Source organism: Antechinus flavipes, chromosome 4 (assembly GCF_016432865.1).
Source record: "Antechinus flavipes isolate AdamAnt ecotype Samford, QLD, Australia chromosome 4, AdamAnt_v2, whole genome shotgun sequence".
Taxonomy (NCBI): Eukaryota; Metazoa; Chordata; class Mammalia; order Dasyuromorphia; family Dasyuridae; genus Antechinus; species Antechinus flavipes.
This window is the reverse complement of record NC_067401.1, coordinates 64,959,034-64,981,952: the sequence shown is the minus strand read 5'-3', so window position 1 is coordinate 64,981,952 and position 22,919 is coordinate 64,959,034.

The window sequence follows — 22,919 nt, the reverse complement described above, 5'->3', positions numbered from 1 at the left end:
ATTGTAATAGGAACTATAATCATGATTTCATTGGTTCAGGGAGTTCCTAGGCGAAATAGTTCCCTTTATCAATGCAAATTAGCATCTTCTCCCCAATTTAAGATCTTAAAGTTGGCCAGAGTACTAAAAAGTCAGGAACTTGCTCCATATCATATAGCCAGCAAAAACCTGCCGCAGAATTTGAATTTGGGTCTTCCTTGAAACCTAGCACTTTGCCCACTCTACCACTTAATGGCCTCATTCCCTCCTCCCCTCCATTCCTAACCAATTCCTCTTCTGAACTTCCCTACTTCTATTGAAAGGGCCATTTTCAAACACTCAAATGATTGCCCAATCTTGGCATTATTTTTGATGTTTCACTTATGGTAAGAGAACATCTTATTGCTTTGAATGAGTAAATAGATAAACATATAATGCAGATCAATATACTGAAATAATACATGTGACTACAGAGTCACTATCAGTGTTTCTGGGGGAAGATCATGGATAATAAATGAGGAATTGAAAGAGGGAAACATTTATGCCGCTTTTTAAAAAAGAAGACCTGGGAATCTACAGATTATAGGTTGGTATGTTGGTTTGGTCTTTTCCAGATTTTTAAAAACTTGCACACCAATTTCTCATGGATATAGGAACCCAATATATGTAGCATTAATATAAGCTTTGTATAATCTGTTAGTAAGAAAAGTTCTGGTTGTTTATATCCCCCAGAAGTATGTTAAATTATCAGAACTGCTTTCAAAATAAAACTCACATTTTAAATTTCATCCCCACTTAGCCTTTTAAAAAATACCAGTGAATAATATATATTGCAGCTTTTATTCTCTCTTTTTCATATTAAATTTTCATTTGTTTATGAGAATAAGTTCAGCTGCATCATTAATGGTCTTCCTTCTCAGTAAAAGTCACTATGGGAATATGTATCAATGACCTTTCTCATTTTCGAAGATATTACTAAATGGGAGCAACTAATGACATCACCCTTCTCAGAATCTAGCCAGTGATATCTCTTAAAACATGCATTATCCTTACTTATGTAATTCAATTATTAAGCTCACTCTATTTGTGTGAACTTCCTGACAACAATCCCATTATGACCCTTCTCCTCACCAACACTCTAGATCCATCATCTCCCAACTTGCTTTCTTAGATTGTCTTCTCTATCATCCTCTCTCTCTAATTTTCAGTCCCTCCCAGTTACTTTTCTTTCTTCTTATTTTTCTCTTTTGCTTCAAGTATTTATGTCTCCTCCATTCCTTGAAAACAAATATAAAACTTTCATAAACGCCTATGGATCTGTCCAGCTATTATACTAACTTTTCTCTTCCTTATAAGCCCAATACTTATTCCCTTAATTTCCTTTTCTTTAACTCAAAACATTTCTCTTATATGTCCTCTGTTCCAATAATATAGCCCTACTGTGGGGCAGGTGCATATCACTTTATCCCTGAATGATTTCGATACCTTTCTAAAAGGTGGCTCTGCCTTAGTACTCTCCTCATTTGCTCTCTAAGTGATTTTCCTAAAGTACTGGTCTGACCATCTTATTCTCACGCTCACTAAACTTGAATGTCTCCCTATTCCCCCCAGAATTAAATATGAAATAACACCTTCTGCAGAATACCTTTTCAGATTCCTCATAATTTTCTACTTGACTGTTTTCCTGATCTCCAGAACCTTATAATTCTACAACATGAAATCAACTCTGAAACTCACACCTCCACAGCACTTACTGTCTCTGGGGCCCTATTTTCCTTCTGGTTGGAGAAGGTGGAGGTTGGACACCAGAGAATCCTCCCACATCCTCTATCATCTAAGAATAGTGACACAAGCATTCATTCACCTCATCATTTTCCAATCCAGATGAAGGACTTCATCATGTCCCTGCATGAGGTACCCTTCCCTATACCCCAAATTTTTCTGCTTCTTTTTTTAATATGTTATATTTCTCCTCCTCTACAGAATATAAGTTCCTTGAGGGCAGGAATTCTTATGGCCTTTCTTTGAATCCCTAGCACTTAAAACAAGACAAATAGTACAAGTTTAAGAAACATTTATTGATTCCAATTGATTCTCTGCCACTCTTAATAGGGAGGCTACTAAGAAGTACCTTACCTCTGAGATTCTCATCCATTCTCACTGAATTTATCCTGTGTACAATCATTAACTTCTCCATTTGAATGTGACCTTCTTAAGTTTGAAGACAGTATTTTTGGCATTTTTTTGTATTTAGAAGCATGTTCCACATATGATATATGCTTATTAAATGCTTGTTCTAACACTTCTTATCTTAGCATTTGGCTTCTGACATCATAATTCAATTGAAACTTCTCTCTCCAAAGTTACCAAGGATCTCAACTACCAAATCCGATGGTCTTTTCTCAATCCTCATTCTTCTTGACCACTATATACCTTTAGACACTGTACCTTCTCTTCCTGAATGCTTTCTTCTCTTTCAGGTTTTGTGACAGTATCACTTTCTTGGTTTTTCATATACTTGATAGATCTTTCTTTAACTAACTAATTATAGGCAACTCAAATTCAACTTTTCTGAAATAGAATTCAATACTTTTCTCTCAAAAAGCAACCCTCTTCTGAACTTCACTATTCTGGAAAGATATCATCACTAAAATCACTGAAATTCTCCATCTCAGAGTCATCTTCAACTTCTTACCCTACTTTATCCTATATATAAAATCAGTTGCCAAATCTTGTCAATTCTACTGCCATCTACAAAATCTCACATCCATAGGCTTATAGATGAGAGAAGAAGACATCAGATGAACTTAATTTTATTTTAAAAAGAGGGTTGGACCTACATAGTCAAGCAAATAGTTGAAATTTAAATACATCAAACTTTATAGGAAAGCAAGCCCAGGAGGGAATAATCATAAACAAAACAGATTTCTTGATCCTTAAAGGGAGGATAAATAGAGGAAAAGAAAGAAAGAAGGAAGGAAGGAAGGAAGGAAGGAAGGAAAGAAGGAAGGAAGGAAGGAAGGAAGGAAGGAAGGAAAGAAAGAAGGAAAGAAGGAAAGAAGAAGGGAGGGAAGGAGAAAGGAGGAAAGAAGGAAGGGAGGAAGGGAGAGAGGGAGGGAAAAGGGACCTAGACAATATGGAATTTGGCTTTGTGCTATTTTAATATTTTTATCATTTACTTAGATAAGGACATAGATGGTATCACTATCATGGCTGCACTTGAAGTGAATCTAGGATGCTAGAGTCAGGATCCAAAAATATGTCAACAACCTAGGATGATGGACTGAGTCAAATGAGATACTACTTGATTAAGATAAACAAAGTTTGAAATGAGTTGAAATATCAGTTCAATAAGGACCAGATGGAGAAAGCATGATTAGACATTTTTTCTTAAAAAATGTGGTAACTTGCATTAACTCAAATCAATAAAAGCCAACACTGTAAATAGAAGCTAAAAAAGCTTCAAGTAAAAACCACATTAAAAAAATACACATTTTTAGTCTGTATTATAACCTGAATGAGGGAGGTGACAACCTCTGCATACTATTCCCTAGGCATACCACATTGGAAATGTTAAAAATCAGAGGTAGTTGGAGACAGGATAATTAGAGATCTGGATCTAGAAAGAAAATCTGTAGTTCAAATTTAGTCTTAGACACTAATTTTGGGACTGGGCAAGTCATGAAACCTCTGTTTGCCTCAATTTTCTCAACTGTGAAAATGTGAAATTTCATAGAGTTTTTGTGAGGTACAAATGAAACAATATTTGTAAAAAGCCTAGTACAATGCTTAGCACATTATAATCATTACATAAATACTTAAATCTTTCTGTACCACATTGTGTAAAAATCATTGACAAACCAGAGAGCATCCAGAGAATGGTAATCAGAATGTTGATGGGATTGGAAACTGTGCATACAGAGAATTAGTTGAAAGAATTAGATATGTTTAACTTGATAAAGAGGTAATTTAACAGGAACATAATAGTTATTTTCAAATATAAGGTGAACTGACAAATGGAAAAGAGATTAAATTTATTTTGCATGGCCCCAAACAACAAAACTGGGATTAAAGAATTGAATTCATATAAAAATGAATTTAAACTCTGCTGTTAAGGAGATACTTCTGTGACAATGAGAGCTAACAAAAAATGCAATGGGTTGCCTAAAAAAAACATGAATTCTTCCTCAATGAAAGTCTTCAGGTGAAGGCTAAATAACAACATAACAGGAATGGAGCAGAGGGGACTCTTGTTCTGCCAAGGTTTGGACCACAAAGCTTCTGGGATCTCAAGCAAATCTAAGATTCTGTGATACTTTGAACCATTGGTGAGAAAATGAAAGCAACAAAAAACTTAGCAGTGAAAGAAAGATAAGGAAAAGCTTAAAGAGCAGTAGAATCAATTAGAGTTTTTTTTCCTCCTTCTATAAATCAGGGATCCCCAATCTCAAACAATGTATTGGTTCACACATATATTTCTACTCAGGCCAAAATTGGTTGATGAAGGCATCATTCTGTGCCTGATGATGACCAATGACACAAAATCGTGCAAAAGAATATGTGACTGCTTTTAATAGCAAGTTGGACTAGTTGATGAAACAGATTTAAAAAAAAATAACTAAAAGACTTTAATAAGAACTGATTTATATTCTTTAAGCTGGGATATTTTTGGTACTTGTTTTGGAATATTGATTCAAATGTTCCTCAACTCACTTTAACTCAAATAACATTTAAAGTGATTCATTGATTTGGTTTTTAACATATTGTTCATCTGTATATTGTTTTGTATTATTAGAATGCTTTTTCTTTTGAAAATTGGGAAAGACCTTAAGTCTTTTTGATTTGTGAAAAGCTAACTTTTCTCTGATCAGTAATGAAGAGACAGAAGGAAGAAGAGTTGAGCTCAAATAGTGTTCTCTTGATAATATAGACTAATACTTATTTTTTCCTATTCTTAAAAAGCATTCCTTTATTTCACTTAAATTACCAATTTTATTGCCATATCGTTGGGGAATATAACTCTTTTTTATTATAGCTTTTTATATAGAAAACTTATGCATGGGTAATTTTTTTTAACATTGACCCTTGCAAAAATTTCTGTTTCAACTTTTCCCCTCCTTCCCTCCACTCCCTCCCCTAGATGGCAGGTAGTCCCATACATGTTAAGTATGTTAAAGTATATGCTAAATACAATATATGTATGCACACTTATAGTTATCTTGTTGCACAAGAAAGATTGGATTTAGAAAGAAGGTAAAAATAACCTGAGAAGAAAAAACAAAAATGCAAACAATCAATAACAGAAAGAGTGGAAATGTTATGTTCTGGTCCATACTCATTTCCAAATGTTCTTTCTCTGGGTCTAACTGGTCTTTTCATTACAGACCAATTGGAAATAATTTGGATCCTCTCATTGTTGAAGATAGCCACATCCATCAGAATTGATTATCATATAGTATTGTTGCTGAAGTGTATAAAAATGAGCTCCTGGTTCTGCTCATTTCACTTAGCATCAGTTCATGTATTAGACTAGTACTTATTGTCAGAAAGATGCATTAAAATGTGTGTGTGATTCTAGTGAATTCCGAGAAGAATTAGTACAATTTACTCACAAACTAAGCTAAAAATTTGTTACAAAATATGGCAAAATTATATTAATCTTTTATTATAAGAAAGCTATTGAGAAATAGATGAAAGGTTTAACAGGAAAATCCTGGTGATTTGTTTGCAATATACCAATGCAAGTTGCCAAGGCAACTCACAACTGATAATTGCCTATGACATCCAGACTCCACATAGTTACCACAGCATCCATATAAGGAAAATTAACCAAAGCATCAAAAGCTAAGTTGGTTTATTTGTACTGCAAGCATCATCTTGGTTAAAGTATGAATTGGAACATTATGAGCCTTAGGAAAATTTATGTGTTATATTCTGATTATTTTCTTGAATATAACCACCATAAAAGTGGTTATTTGTTTGTATAATTATAAAAGAGACAAGGAAGTTCAAATGTGTGAAGGTAAGACCTCTCTACCTTCACTTATGTAGTAAAGTATTACTTTCATTGAGCCTTAAGGAATAGATATTTTATTTAAAATTGCATAGGAACTATGAAAGACATGCAGTTGTTACCATTCTTTTATTTGCCACAAATAATTGCTTTATTATTAAAATGAGAAAATGTTCCCTTTAACATAGAGTTATTTTTGTGGATTTTAATTGTTTTGTCTCCACCAAAATAGTTTACAGTAATTGAAGATAATGGGTGATTTTTACTATGAAACAATAAAAAAGCCAAAAATAATAACATTTTACTGTGGGGGTGAGGTTGCCTTTCTGGTTGTTTTTGTTCTTCAGTTGTATTGGTTGTGTTCAACTCTTAATGATCCCATTTGGGATTTTCTTGGCAAAGGGAGTGGAGTGGTTTGCCACTTTCTTCTCCTGCTCATTTTTAAGGTAAGGAAACTGAAGCAAACAGGGTTAAGTGACAACTAGTAATTGAGGCAGATCTGAATTCAGGAAGTCTTCATGATTCCAGGCCCAGAGCTCTATCCATTGAACCATCCCTATTGTAGAGTATTTTTGTTTTGAACTCAGACCAATAGTTGTTCAGCTGTTTTTAGATTGAGACTAGGAACATGAGGGCAACTTGGTAGTAGAGAAGACTCAGCTTCCCGAGTTCAAATCTAATCTCAAATAATTAATAGTATGTGATTCCAGGTAAGTCAATTAACCTTAGTTGCCATAGTTCATCATTTGTCAAATGAATCGCAATAGAAATTGGCAAACCATTATCTTTGCCAAGAAGGTCAGGAATAATATCACAAAGAATTAGACACTCTAAAATGACTCAACAACAGAAATGTAAATGCCAGTTCTTTTTAGGTAGTAAATTGCATCCTATTGAAAAGGTGTGAAATAAGCTTGATTTTGCATTAGGAGTTATAAAAGGTTGAATCCATGAAGTAAGTTTTTTTGTTTCGCTTGGTAGGAAGTTACAGAGATGAAAACTGTTTAGAATAGATCAGAGATGCTAAATACATGAGTTTTTAAAATGCCATCTTTTCTGGGAAAAAATAAAATATGAAGATAAAAGCAACAACAAAGGCTTCTCAACAAACTGGGAAAACATCTTCACAGTTAAAGGTTCTGATAAAGGCCTCATTTCCAAAATATATAGAGAACTGACTCAAATTTATAAGAAATCAAGCCATTCTCCAATTGATAAATGTTCAAAGGATATGAACAGACAATTTTCAGAGGATGAAATTGAAACTATTACCACTCATATGAAAATATGCTCCAAATCATTATTGATCAGAGAAATGCAAATTAAGACAACTCTGAGATACCACTACACACCTGTCAGATTGGCTAAGATGACAGGAAAAAATAATGATGAATATTGGAGGGGATGCGGGAAAACTGGGACACTGATGCATTGTTGGTGGAGCCGTGAACGAATCCAACCATTCTGGAGAGCAATCTGGAATTATGCCCAAAAAATTATCAAATTGTGCATACCCTTTGATCTATTGGGCTTATATCCCAAAGAAATACTAAAGAAGGGAAAGGGACCTGTATGTGCCAAAATGTTGGTAGCAGCCCTGTTTGTAGTGGCTAGAAACTGGAAAATGAATGGATGCCCATCAATTGGAGAATGGCTGGGTAAATTGTGGTATATGAACGTTATGGAATATTATTGATCTGTAAGAAATGACCAGCAGGATGAATACAGAGAGGACTGGCGAGACTTACATGAACTGATGCTAAGTGAAATGAGCAGAACCAGGAGATCATTATACACTTCGACAACGATATTGTATGAGGACATATTTTGATGGAAGTGGATTTCTTTGACAAAGAGACCTAACTGAGTTTCAATTGATAAATGATGGACAGAAGCAGCTACACCCAAAGAAAGAACACTGGGAAACGAATGTGAACTATCTGCATTTTTGTTTTTCTTCCCAGGTTATTTATACCTTCTGAACCCAATTCTCCCTATGCAACAAGAGAACTGTTCGGTTCTGCAAATATATATTGTATCTAGGATATACTGCAACATATCCAACATATAAAGGACTGCTTGCCATTTAGGGGAGGGGGTGGAGGGAAGGAGGGGAAAAAAATTGGAACAGAAACGAGTGCAAAGGATAATGTTGTAAAAAAAAAAATTACCCTGGCATGGATTCTGTCAATATAAAGTAATTATTAAATAAAAATTTTAAAAAAAAAAAGAACATGGAGATTCTTACCATGCAAAGGAAAAAAACAACAACAACAAAGGCTTCTATTTTTTTTAAAGTTATGAACAGACAATTATCCTTCACGAGCATTTGATAAAACTACATGGACAGCAAACTATGAAGGCCAAATATATATAAATAGTATTTGTTCTGGCAAACAATATGTTTAGTCTGACTAAGATGTAGATATGATGGTACATAATGACTGTGATTAATGACTGTTGTTGTTACACAGCCAAAACCAAACTCATAGTTTTTTTTTATTTCTTATTTTATTTATTCTGTAGGATCTATATGTAATCTTCATATTTAATTTACCCCATGTCCTAGGAGCTAACCAGCAAGAACTGTTATCAAAACAATAAGTTTTAAGAAAGTTAAAGCAAATGAAAATGAAGATAGAGTCCTATTTGCAAAAATAGGACTGACCAGCATGGAAAGTCAGAAGTTTTTAAATAAGAGAGTAATATATTCAGAAAAGTTGGCTACAAAGATAATTAGGATGGCTGGATTAGAGAAGAAAAAGGAAAATAAAAGTGGATTTATGACAGACCAGCACATATACTTTAGGTTTTTAATTTTTAATTTTAATTTTGCTACACTTTGTTGAGCATATCATTGAAACTCTCCATAATTTAGTATTCTTATGTGTAAAATGAGAGGCTTGACACAGTAAACTTTGTGGTCTGTTTTGATTCCAAATCTATGATCTTATGATTGACAAAAAGCAATCAGTCAACAAGCATTTATTATACATCTGCTATGTGTGATCTAGGCACTAGGTGAGGCTCCGGGGAAATGGAACAGTTCTTACCCTCACATAGATTACATTCTATAGGGAAGACTACATGAACATATATAGGTATATATGAATAAAAAAATATAAAGTGGTTTGATGAGTAATGACATTACTGCTTTGTGGGCATGTGTGTGTATAAGAAGGGTGGGTGAGAAATTGGCAGGGCTGAGTATTGAAGGAAACTACGGGTTCTTAGGGTTAGCTAAGTGGCAAAGTGGCTAAAGTGCCAGGTCTAGAGTCAGGAAGATCTTGTTGCAGATTTACTAGCTCTGGATAAGTCACTTAACCCTGTTTGCCTCAGTTTCCTCGTCTGTAAAATGAGATGGAGAAGGAAATGTCAAATCACTCCATATCTTTGTCAAGAAAATCACAAATGGGGTTATGAAGAGTCAGACATGACAAAAATAACTGAACAACAAAAAAGATCCTAAGAGAAAGAAGTGAGGAGGGAGTTTATTCTAGACATTGAAGGTAGTCTGTGTAAGGACACAAGGCAGGTGATAGGACATTAGATTCAAGAAGACCAATTTGGCTGAACTACAGAAGACATGAAATGGAGTATATATTATAATGAGGCTGTAAAGGAAAGCTGGAGTCACATTGTAAAGGGCTTTAAATGCTGAATAGAGGAATTGATATTTGCCTTTAGAAATAATATGGAACCACTGAAGGTTACTGATCTGAGGAGTAACAGGGTCAGATCTATACTTTAGGAAACCCACTTTAACAGCTATTTAGAAAATGGATTGGAGAGGGAGACTATTTGAGGCAGGAATATCAACTAGGCATTGCAGCTGTCAGATGAGAGATGACAGTTCCCACTAAAGTTAAGCTGTTAAGAGATATTTGTTAGCCTTTGAGAGAAGAATCTCTTTTGAGTAATAGAAACTAGGATGGCTGGGTTTAAAGAGTCAATTAGAACTGAAGAAATTAGGGCAATAAGGCAAATTAAGGCAAGAAATTAAGAACTGAAGAAATTCTTAACACTTTACTATGAAAAGAAGAGTTATAAGATTGTAGCTTGAATTATACAATTGTAAATTGTAGGGATTGGCAAGGTCAAGTGAAATGTTTTTTTAAGGATGAGGTAGACTTGTCATAAGATCAAAATGATCCTAAGTTCTTCAATGTTAAACCACTAGAATACAAATTCTGATCTCATTTATTGTGATGATAACACTTTCAATATGGGTCTGGTAAAGAACTGTTTAGTTGTCACCTGAGGACTAGCCTATATATGTTACAAAAGGAGCACCACTAAATGATGAATGTTTTTGTTCACAACTCATGAAAACTTTCTTTTAAGGCATATGGGGATTTCAATCTACAGAACTGCTGAGATCATGTTACACTGATAATATTATGAAGAACAGATGGTGTCTGAGAAGATCAACAGGATTTGGTAATATTATGAATAAAAATGTGTACAATATGAAAGGGATACAAATTGGTTTTGTTTTTTAGAATAAGCTTTTAATATTTGGATTCACTTAGCTTTAAACTATGTTCAACTTGAAACATCTCTAGTTATATCACCTAATACTCCAGAATAACTCTAAAGTTCTCATGACTTTGAAGCAAGACCAGAGCCAAACCTATTTAGCATTCTGAAGAACCTTCTTCATATATGAACAAAAAGTCCCCAGTGAAGCTGGTTGGTTCAAGTACTCAGCAGGTTCCATGTTATTCTTAAGGTAGACTTCTAAGATTTAGTCCATTCAGAGGCCCACAGAGCATTTCTGAGACTTTAAAAATCTCTGAATTTGATATTGTACTGTGAGGGTTCCCAGTACCTCCAGGTCACTAGAAACCAAGAAGAGTTTGTGGCTATACTCTGGTTCTTTGGCACCTGGTTTTTACCAATTGTTTTACTGATATCTGATCACTGACCACTCCACAGGTCCTGTCTATTTGTCTGATTCAGATTCACTCTTGCTTGACCTATGATTTCCATGTATTCCCTAGACCAGACCAGAACTATTCTTTTGACTTACTCATTATCTGTATTTTGTCTTACTTTTTCTGGTCTTCATTTATAATCCTTTCTCCAAAATCCGATATTACTTATAGCCCATCACAATTGCATCCTGTGGCCTTACTTGAGTCTAAGCAAGTGACCTGAAGTTAATAAGGGAGATAACTATTTGCATGTGTATATTCAAGAGGTTATATCAGCCTTTTGATTTTTCTTACTATCTTTAATTATTATAGCCAATCAATAATATACTAATAGAGCTCTTGAAGTAATGTGTCAATATATTTGGGGTTATATCACATCTTTTCTTGAAATAATCAGTAAATTTTGTGAACCAGTTAGATAAATCCATCTAATTGGATTTTTAGCCTGAACTATTCATGTCTAATTTAAGCAAAACTCCTTTTTTGGTTGTTTTCCTTTAATTTATTCAAGAATGAAATTCATATCACAATTTTTAGACTTAAATTCACTCCTCTTTCTTTGGCTTTATATATTTACTGCAGGCAACATCTGGATTTTGGTATATCAGAGAGAAGAGATCAGCTAATTTATTGTACTTTTACTTAGTGTGCTGTTTCTCAGGCACACTTTTAAAATTAATTCTCCTGCTTTTAGTTAAGTTTTATAGAATAAAAGTTTGTTTGCTGAACTAAATTCTCTGATATGGAAATGCAACACATTTTCAGGTGCTTATCAAATAAGCTTAGTAGGAGAATGCTAAATAGAAAATTGTATGAATTTGGCAATTGTTACTTCCTTTGAACATTACCTGGGAAATATAAAAATTCTGTGAGACATATTGCCACCATAATATTTTTTAAATTTTATTTTATTCTGAACTTGGGAAATAAAACAAGCCTTTCCATAACATAGTAGAATAGAAAAAAATATGATTGTGTATAAAAATACAAATCTATTATATGCAACTTACTGTTCCTTTTAAATATGTAATAAAGTTATCATGTAATTTTCTTTTTTTTACCTTGTTTTATTCTCTCCTTCTCCTCCCATAAGCTCCATATTAAATATTATGCAACTCACTGAAAGATTTAGAGAATACAAGATCCTACTTATTTAAAAGCATTTGATTCAGAAGAGCAAAATGTCATCTAAAAGACACTACTCCAACAAGGTTTATTTCCACAAGTTATAAAAATCATACAAGATTTGTAGGAATTTAGGTAGGAAGGAAAGGAATGAGGGACTTACTTTATGCCAGGTCCTGTGCTAGGCACTCAAGAAGGAAAAGGAAAAAGAAAGACTCTGTCCTCAAGGAGTTTACTTTTATTTTAAAATTATTAAAGATTTTTATTTTCAAAACATATGCATAGATAGTTTTCAACATTCACCATTGCAAAGCCTTGTGTTCCAAAAATTTTTTTCTCTCTCCTTTTATTCCACCCGTTCCCCTAGATGGCAAGTAATCTAATACATGTTGAACATGTGCAGTTCTTCTAAACATATTTACACAATTATCATGCTACACAAGAAAAATCGGATCAAAAAAGAAAAAAGATGAAAAGCCTAACAAAATGCAAGCCAACAAAAAGAGTGAAAATACTATGTTGTGATTCACACTAAGTCATAGCCCTCTCTCTGGGTGCAGATGGGTCTCTTGATGAAAAGACCATTTTCAGGGCCTGAATCCTCTCATTGTTGAAAAGAACCACATCCATTAAAAATGATCATTGTATAATCCTGCTGTGGCCAGTTAATGCCACATTTCCTTTAGCATCAGTTCATTTAAGTCTCTCGTCTCTCTGAAATCATTCTTCTGATCATTTCTTACATAACAATAATATTCCATAACATTCATATACCATAATTTATTCAACCATTCTTCATCTGATGAGCTCAGTTTCCAGTTTTTTGCCACTACAAAAAGGGCTGCCACAAACATTTTTGCACATGTGGGTCCCTTTCCCAAGGAGCTTATTTTCTATTGGAGGAGGAGATCATAGAGAAAGGGTGGAGCTGAATGAAGAGATCTGATTTTTGAAGTTTAGAATTTGATAGGGAGGGGAATGAAAGTAAGTCTGGGATAAAATGAAAACTCCTGGAGGGGCTCAATAATGTGAAGAGGGGGCACACGCTCTAATAGAATGTTCCCCATTAAGAGGGCCACAGGTAAGGTTAGATGATCCAAGACTAGCAAGCTCTAGCTGCTGAGGCAAGTTCCAGAATGAGAGAATTATTTTGAAGAAATAATAGGAATAACTTTGTTCATTGACCTTCTATTTAGAACAAGCAGGGCAAGTAATAGGGTTCTATATAGGAAGAGGAAAAGAATCAGCTATTGATTAAGCACTAACTATGCGCCAGACACTCTGTGGAGTGCTTTACAAATAGCTCACAATGATTCTGTAGTATTAATTATCATCACCATTTTACAAATGAGGGAACTGAGATAATAAACAGTGGTTAAATGACTTGCCCAGAGTCATATAAACTAGTAAGTGTCTGAGGTCAGATTTGAACTTCCAGACTCCAGGCTCAGCACTTTATTCACTGTATCAGTTAGCTATCTTGTGATTCATGATCTATTACTTGCCGAAGATATGCACCTTCATCATGGAAGAGATCTATCAAAGTCTCAAAAGCACTTCATATAGATAATGAAGGTGAGCTGTCCAGTTGCTTCTTTTTATGATTTACTATACATTGATTGTATTGGGCCCAAGAATATCGTGGATTTCTTAAACAAGGTCTGTAATTACTCAAAAGAGTTTGATATAATTATTTATTGAAGAAAAAACAAGAAGATAAAGAATCCATATTCTCCAGACTGTGATATGCAATAGAATAAGTAAACTATAAAATTCTTTAGTCACATATCTTAGATGCTGCAAAAGGATAATGAACTGAATGTGAGGGAGAGAGTAAAATGGATTAAGAAATTGGGGAAAATTGCAGTTATTTTAATGACTCAAGTTGCTTGCTAGACAAATGTCTACCTGTAAATACCAATATTCTTGAGTGATATTTGTATGGTTGCAAGTCATAAAACACCAATCCTAAGAACTGAAACTGATGATCACATAAGACTAGTGAGGAGGTATGTAGTAAAAGTTAACAAAATGCAGAACACTACAAACAAGAAGATATTTATGAGAAATTATATTATATTAAAGGTATGCTCAAAGAAATGGATGCTTGAAAAAAGATGAACTGGTTAACGAATAAGAGTGAACGCTAACTCAAGAACAGTTCATGTGCTTGATTGGTATCCTTGCAACATCAAGAGATCTTGAGGGAAATTGGGTAGAAGCTCTGTTTCAAACTGATGTTTGTTTCCCTAGCATCTGACATCATAATCACTTAATAAATGTTTATTGGATAAGTGTAAATACAAGGACATACAAGGGTATGTAGATAGAGATAGGTTGTAATCTGTATCAAAGAGGAACATCCATCTTGATGAGATCCCAAAGCCATTAGAACATTGAGTGACATTTATACACTTGGACTGTAAGAAGCTGGATTTTCATGTGTGGCTTAGATCAGTATTGTTGCTTTTTAGTTACAACACATTTTCCAGGTGACTTAAAAGCAAAAGTCACAGAGATCCAGTAGAAAAGAATATCTCACATCTATATAGTGCTTCATTTTTATAAAAGCACTTTTGTATATATTCTTTCAGTTAATCCAAAATGATAGATACTAGATCTGAAGAAACCCACAGTAACCTAAAATTATTTCTACAGTGGCAAAGAGAAGCAGCAGATTCATATTTCAGGCTTGCACTTACCAACAAACCATTGTTTACATAAATGGATTTAAAATCAACAAACTTTTATGATTTTGTGAATGTCAAAATCCATGGCCTTAATCAGATGGGGCCACCATTATGTTGTGTGCATTACCACTTTCAAATCAGAGTTTGAGAATTCCAGTAAAAGGGAAGCAATTATATGCCTAATGCTCCAAGGGCACATTGTAGCCCTCAATTGCCATTTCCAAATGCACACATATTATTGTCTGAGAAATAAAATCACATTAGGCCTGATGCTCTCCTTTTTGCATGCAATACCCTCTCCCAATTTATGCATAAACCTAAAGATGTCAGTTAAGTTAAATCTTAAACAACCTGATTCTTGGCCCATTTTAACTTTTGTGTTCATTGCTATCTAGCCCTACCCATCATTTGAATAATTTTCTAAGGTTGATTCAGATACCTTGATTGTAAAACTTCCAGTGTCTATATAATTCTATCATATGTCACTGCAACCTGTACCAGCCAACTCATGTGTGGTAATAATGTCAAAGAAGCTCAGTAGGTTTTTGAATCTTTCAAGGTTAAAGGAAGTTGCAAGGTACCTACTATTCTTCTCATGTATATAAAAATCAACACTGGAGGTTTTCAAGAATAATACAAACTGTCCTGAGAGATGTAGTCACCAGTCTGCTGATTGCTATTGAAAAAGCCTCTAAAAGATAGAGGTAAGTTATATTATATTTAAAATATAATTTTCAATGAGTAAAGTCAGTTTTTTTTTGGGAAGTCCAGGACTACAATCCTCCTTCCTGAAAAGACCTAAATTCTTGGATCTTTCTGTCATTGATTTTATTTCTTAGGGGTCCTTTAGATTGGAGCTGTATTCAAACCCTAAGATCTTCAAAAAGAACTTTCCCAGCCCAGGACTTAACAGGATCATATGAAAGTCACATGAAAGTTGGCAAGACTCCCAGAAGCCATCTAGACTCATCTAAATATAAATGAAATACTATTCTAACATATGCAACAAGTAGTTTTCCAATCTCTGCTTGAAGCCCTTCAAAGATAAGGAACTCATCACGTTTTGAAATAGTCCTTCCCACTTTTGAACAGTTTCAATTTTGGGGAATTTTTTCTTAATATCAAGCCTAAATTTATTTTTTTGCAACTAGCAACCACTTATTACTCCTTATAATGCCCTTTGAACCAAATATAATGAGTCCAATACCTATGTGATAGCCCTTAAAATAGTTGACAGTAGTTTTCCTATTCCAGTCTTCTCTTCTAAAGTGACCAGGTCCTTCAGCCTGTTCTCATATGATGGGGATTCATAGACTTCATTTGGGAATGCTTCATATTGCTCAAATGTTTTTACGGATGACATACATCATATGTATGATGGTACAATCATAGTGGTACCATCCCCTGAGTTCATCCTATCTATTCTGGGATGAATCAGATAGTTCAGAAATATTAGATGGAACACCTAGAGACTGAGAGCCAGGGAAACTAAATAATTTCTTTTTGCTCATCAATCATCATTGCAATATTGGGTAAAGTTCTCTTTGCTTGCATTGATCTGAGAAAATTTAGGAGACAAAAGTTTGCTTGAAATTTTTATATTGTATTAATAGAAAGACCCAACTTGATCTAGTATAGCCAATGTATTTTTTTCTTACAATTGAATCTTTGTCAACAGCAGGTTTCCTTACAAAGTAGACCCTTTTGTTGCCCTATTACATACTCGGGCAGAGAGGAAATCATTTGATCTGAGTGTAGCATATAATCATATACAACAAGAAATGAAAAGTTGAAAAAGACTTGTTTTGTAACTATTTTAATTGATAGGACAACTACATGCATTGAAGTCCTTAACCTTGAACTGTGAAAAGAAATCTTGTTGAATCAAATCCTATCATTTAAAGTATTTGATCAGGTATATTTCAAAGGCATTCTCTATTTAAATGCAAAAGTTTACATACTGCGGTCATTCTGAACTAATAACAAGATATATTATTTGGAGGGTTCCTTTGCATCAAAATAACAAATATTTTTTAGTTTCTTTGGCAAAATGATTTATTATGGTAGATTCAATAGCATTATCTGTCAGGAGAAGTCCAAGGCTGCAATGTGACCCCTTCTGGCAGATTAAATACAAATTATGCGAGCTGCTGGAGTTTGGACTATAATCTAATTAATATTATAAATATGGAACAGATCATTTCTCTAGATAAAATCTAGTCTTTATTTGCTCCTTAATTTTCAGGAAAAATAATTCTGATCTTATCAACAAGGTATAGTGTTCTCTTAAAATAGACTATCCTCTTGCTTAATGTTATATTGAACATATTTAGATCATAAATGACACAACTAGAGCCACTTTGATTATAAATTATTTCTCTTATGTTTTTATTATAATTATATTATAATGCTTTTTGTCAGAATTTAGAAAATAGATTTTAGTGGCTGTACTAAAGGTTTTTTATTTAATAAAATGCAAAATGCAAATGTGTGATTATCAGAGAGGATTTTTTGGTTATCACATCGAATCAGTATATTTTTAAAATTTATATAAAAGCTATGACAATGCAAAATGAAACTTTAAAGTTTTTCAATTAGAGTGGATACACAGGAAATTTTCAGTCAAACTGTTTTTTCCCCCTTCCCTTTCTTTCTTTTCTTCCCTTCCTTTCCTTTTTTTTTTTTTTTTACTACCCTGAGATTGAATATGCTTCTCTTTTAACACATGCATGAATTCCATTAGCATTAATCAGTGCTACATGTGTTCACTGAGCTGAAACCAGGGAGGAATTAGTTTAATGCCTGATAGAAGAAACTAAACTAATTATCAATATCATCCTAACACCACCAGACGCTTTCTTCTCTCTCTCTTTCTGTTTTTCTTATTCCTATAAAAGTGAATTTGGTGTTGAAAAGAGATTCTTGTTTACTGATACTGAAGACTGAGTCTTCTATGTAGAGGAAAAATGCATCTTGTTGCTGCTGAGTGAGTTTGTTCAGGCCACCATCAGTGTAAAGGAATCGCCTCCAAGGGTGAGGATTCATTCTCTGCTCATTCATTCCCTGGTTTCCCTGAGCTTCTCTATAAGTATGCATACCAGCTTTGAAGTTGTTTTTGTACAAAGATCTCCTGTCCATAAGGATCTGGTCTCATATTACTAGGTAATATTATAAAGGCCAATGACTAGCTTTTTATAGAACATAACTTTAAGCAATTGGGGGTGTAGGGAAACAATTTCTCCTAATTCTATTTTTAACAAGGGAAGATTCACTTTAGAAAAAACAATTCCCTTGGATATATTCCAAATATGTCTTTAAATATATATTGGGCACATATGGATGCTTATATAATATGCTTTCCAGAAGCAAAGAAAAATGATCTATAAAGAAGTTTTTTGATTTAAGGGGCTAATATTGTAACATGGATGTTTAAAGTGATTTTCAAGCCATAGCAGCAGAAATTTTCCATCATATTGTTAGGCTTTGAAAAACTTTCTTTTTGGCCTCCCCTCCCCTTCTTTAAGAGATACCTAAAGATCATAAAACAAAGATGTTAGTAGAGGCTGCAATGAGTTGACAAGGAGTTCATAGTTAGAGAAATATTAGTCAATTTTTACTGTTGTAGCCAGAGCTACAGTCTTTCCACATACATAAGTTATCTTCTACCAAATCTCAAAAGAGGAAACCCATTCATTCACATATACTTGCATATGTGAAAAATTCCAGTTATTGCAACACGTCAACAAAAATTTGGAAATTAAATCCCATTGCTCCTAGTCCACCAAATGTTCTTTGACTTAACCATCTATGTTTTAATAACCATTTATCTCAAAATTAAAGTAGTGGACAGTTAATTTGGACTCAGTCCTAGTACTATATTACTCATACTCGATTAGTCTTCAGCAAGCGTTCTACTTTTCTTTAGTTTTGGCAAACTCTTCAGAACACCATTTCCTTCTTTTCATTCTGATGCAGGCTGATTGTTTTGTGCTTATACTACATTGGTTTTTCCCAGAATTTAGCTTGAAGTGTTATACACTAGGGAGCTCCGGTTTGTTTAGTTTACAAAATGTTTTTTCCTAGCACTTCTCTGATAGAAACACAGTTTCTGATAGCAGTGTCTAAGTGGGTTTGGGCATTCTTTTTTTTTTCTCCCCTGGTTTTTCTTTAGTGTTTTTATTTCATAACTGTTAGTCAGCCAGACACATTTTAATTGTGATGCTTTGTTTGTCACATCCTTTAGAGAGGTTGGAACAAGTACAGCGTATTTTCCTTTTCTGCTTGATATATTGCTCTGATGTATGATGTCATTATTCTTTTATGTCTATTTCGTACCATTGGTTTAACTTTCTTATTAGTCATCTGGAACAACTAAAGGAAGACTGCTGTAGTTCCACATGTCAATCAGGTGAGTTACTGTAAATGGCAGGAGGGGTGGGATTAGAGATGGGTGCTTTAAGATGGCATGTCACTATTACTGTCACTAAATGATATGGTTGCTTTGCACCAGCTTCAAAAGTTCATCTATTTTCTGTCTTTCCAGATATAATTCTATTGGAATTAAATCCACAAAAAATCAAGGAACAAAAAATTTCTGATAAATGGACTCCTAAGATGAGAACTATTACATCATGAAAAAACAGATTGAATTCCATAGAGAGAACCTTCTGTTCCTAGGTTTTTTCCTGGTAAAGCCTTTCTGTAGGATCCTTTTTCATGTTTTCCCATAAAGCAGGTTACACAGTATATATTCTGATTATGATAACTTTGTTATGACTTAATTGTGTATCTAACACTAAAGTTATTAAGCATTAAATAGTTTGTCTAAAATGGATAGCTTCACAGATAGAGTACAGGACTTGAAATCCCAAGCACTTGAGTTCTAATCCTATATCTGACACTAACAGGCTTTGGGACCAAAGGTAAATTCCTTAAGCCAATAAGCATTGATTCCGAACCTGAGGGTTTCACATAAGGTTGTGTAGGACTGAAAAAAGAAAATTATGTGAAATGCTTTATAAAGTTTAAAGAATCTCATAATATAATTATTTATTAAGCACTTAATATAGTAACTGCTTAAACAATCCCTGTTCTCAAGCAACTTATACTTAAAGGTAGGAGAGAGAGCATGTGGAGAGAGACAAAAAGCACATATTTAGATGAAATACAAATCCAAGGGGTGGAATGAAGTACTAGTAAAGGCCTTAGGTAGGAAGTAGAGCTTGAGCTGAATTTTGAAAGCTAGAGTTCCATCTTTCTTGAACTTAACCTCTTAATTCTATTGCCTTCCTTCTCTTTTTGTACACTTTAAAATGTAGTTTCCTTTATTGGACTAGAGGCTTCTTGAGAGTAAGACCTTTTGTCTTTCATTTTATCCCCCATGCTTGCACAATACCTAGCACATAATAGATGCTTAATAAACGTTTATTGACTGACTGACTAAGTGACCAAGGATTCCAGGAGGCATAGGTAAGGAGGAAAATGTATTCCAGATATAGTAAGCAACCAGGTCAAAGGCATGGAGACAAGTAACAATCTCTGTCATTTTCATATTAGCTCTAGAGTAGTCCATATTTCCTGTTGTTCAGTTGCATGTGATTCTTCACGATCCCATTTTGAAAGGATTTTCTTGGCAAAGATATTGGAGTAGTCTGTCATTTCCTTTTCCAACTCATTTTAGAGTTGTCCAGAATCATACAGCTCATAAGTCTCTGAGGCTAGATTTGAACTCAGGTGTGCTATGCTATCCACTGCACTTTCTAACTGCCCCAAAACATATATCCTATGGAACTATAAAGGGAGGTTCTCCTCCCTTCCTTTCAATTCCCTTTCCTCTCATCCCCAGTTCCTTTCTGAAATCTGATTTATACTCAATTAAGGGAGAAAGTCACTTATCTGTCAGATGGCAGCCTGCCTAGTTTCTAATGAATGCCATTTCCTAAGTGCCTCTCAGAGTCCCTTTAGGACAATGTCTTGTGAGGGTAACAACAATAGCACAACCCACAGAACACCAGGACACAGGCACTGCTACCAACTGGCTTCAGATCACACTAGGGTATACCAATATAATTTAGGAATACAAAGGAGATATAAAAAGTCATACTAAGAAATGAAGAAAATACTGTTATCCTATTATATCTTCATTGACTGTTTTTATTAAATTTTATTATAAAGACATATATAAATATATCTAAATAAAAATAAAATAAATAAATTTTATTTATGAAGTAATATAAAAAGCAAGAGAGGATTTCATAGCATAAAGGCTAGCCTTGGATTAGGAAAAATCTTGGCTTATCTCCTGTCTCTGATATATATATTAGTTGTATTACCCTGGTCAAATCACTTAAGTTAAGCAGCTCTTTAAGACTGGAAAGTCACAAATGAGAGGCCAATTTGCATCAACGGAGGGATTTCCACATAGGGGATTACCTGCATGATTAAAATGGACCAGAATTGTAATATATGTATGCATATAAGTATGTGTGTATACGTATATGTTTTCCTATATAAATATATTTTTGGTGGGGATTAGACTTGTGATCTTTCCAATGAAAGAAGTTCATTGTGAGGAAATTTATCTGCCAATGCTGATGGACAACTCCTCTGCAATTTAAAAGCCTTAGAGAGTTAACTTGAAAGCACTGAGAGATGAAAATACTTGTCCAAAGTCATACAGTTAGCATGAGAAAGAAGTAGGGTTTAAACCCAGATCTTCCTGAATCTGGGGCCAACTTTCTATCCGTTTTATCATGCTATTAGTTAGATATAGGTAGATGATGATGATAATAATAGTAATAATATTAACTTTTTATAGCTAATATTTATATGTGTTTTAAGGTTTTCAAAATGTATATTTTCTCATTTGATCCTCACAACAACCCTGTAAAGCTGGTGCCATTTATTATCCCTGTTTAATAAATGGGGAAACTGAGACTGAGACTAAATGACTTGCTTGGGATCACAGCTAAAGTGAAAATCAGAATCAGGATCTGAATTCAGGTCTTCCTGATTCCAAGTCCAATACTCTTATCTATTGTACCATGTAGCTATTCAATGTACACATTTTTAATTTGCCTTTATTTATCTATCCGACTGTTCATTTATCTATCTCTCTTTAAACATTTGAAAGGTACTACCTTTATTTTGAACACATAATTTCTATACTTTCTTTTAAAAATAGATTTTTATTAATGTTTTTTTCTTTTATATCACCCAAATTTTCCCCAATATTCCTCTCCTTCCCAGAGAGCCAGTCTTTTATTTTTTTTTCCTGAGGCAATTGGGGTTAAAGCGACTTGGCCAAAGTCAGAAAGCTAAGAAGTATTACATGTCTGAGAACAGATTTGAACTCAGGTCCTCCTGACTTTAGGGGTGGTGCCCTATTCACTGCGCCACCTAGCTATCTCTGAGCCATTCCTTATAACAAAGAATTTTTAAAGGAAAAAATACAAGTGGAAGAGGAAAAAATCTCAGCAAAACATCAATCCATTGAAAAAAAGTAGACATCATATTCAATGTTCAATATGTCTGGAAAGCAGTGAGAAGAAGAGCTTTTTCATAAACTTTATTTAGTGATGAAAATGCACAAAGATTCATTGGAACCTTCAAGATTAAAATATATAGAATTTTAAGGTTAGGCAAGTAAATGGAAAAGTGGATAAAGAATTGGGCCTGGAATCTGTAAGATATGAGTTCTAATACAGTCTCAGATCCTAGCTCTTTGACCTTGAAGAAGGCACTTAACTTCTGACACAGTTTCTTCAATTGTTAAGTGGGATACTAATAGAATTTTCACAAGGTTGTTCTGAGAATCAAATGGGATAATATTTGTAAGTGCTTAACCCAGTGCCTGGTACCTAGAAGGCATTATATAGATACTTATTCCCTTTTCATATCTCTTTTTTGGGACCAATCTTTATAATTTTACATGGATCAGTTGTTTTGTGGTGGTTCTTTTTTATCTACATTATTGTATTAAATTGTGTGTATTATTTTTATTGACTCTGCTTGCTTTACTTTGTATCAGGTTTATATGTCTTTCCTTGCTTCCCTGTATCCATCATGTTTATGATGTCTTACAGCACAATAATTCATGTGCTACATTTCGTCTAGTCATTCACCAATCAATGGGTACCTACTTTATTTTTAATTCTTTGTTGTTACAAAGAGAGC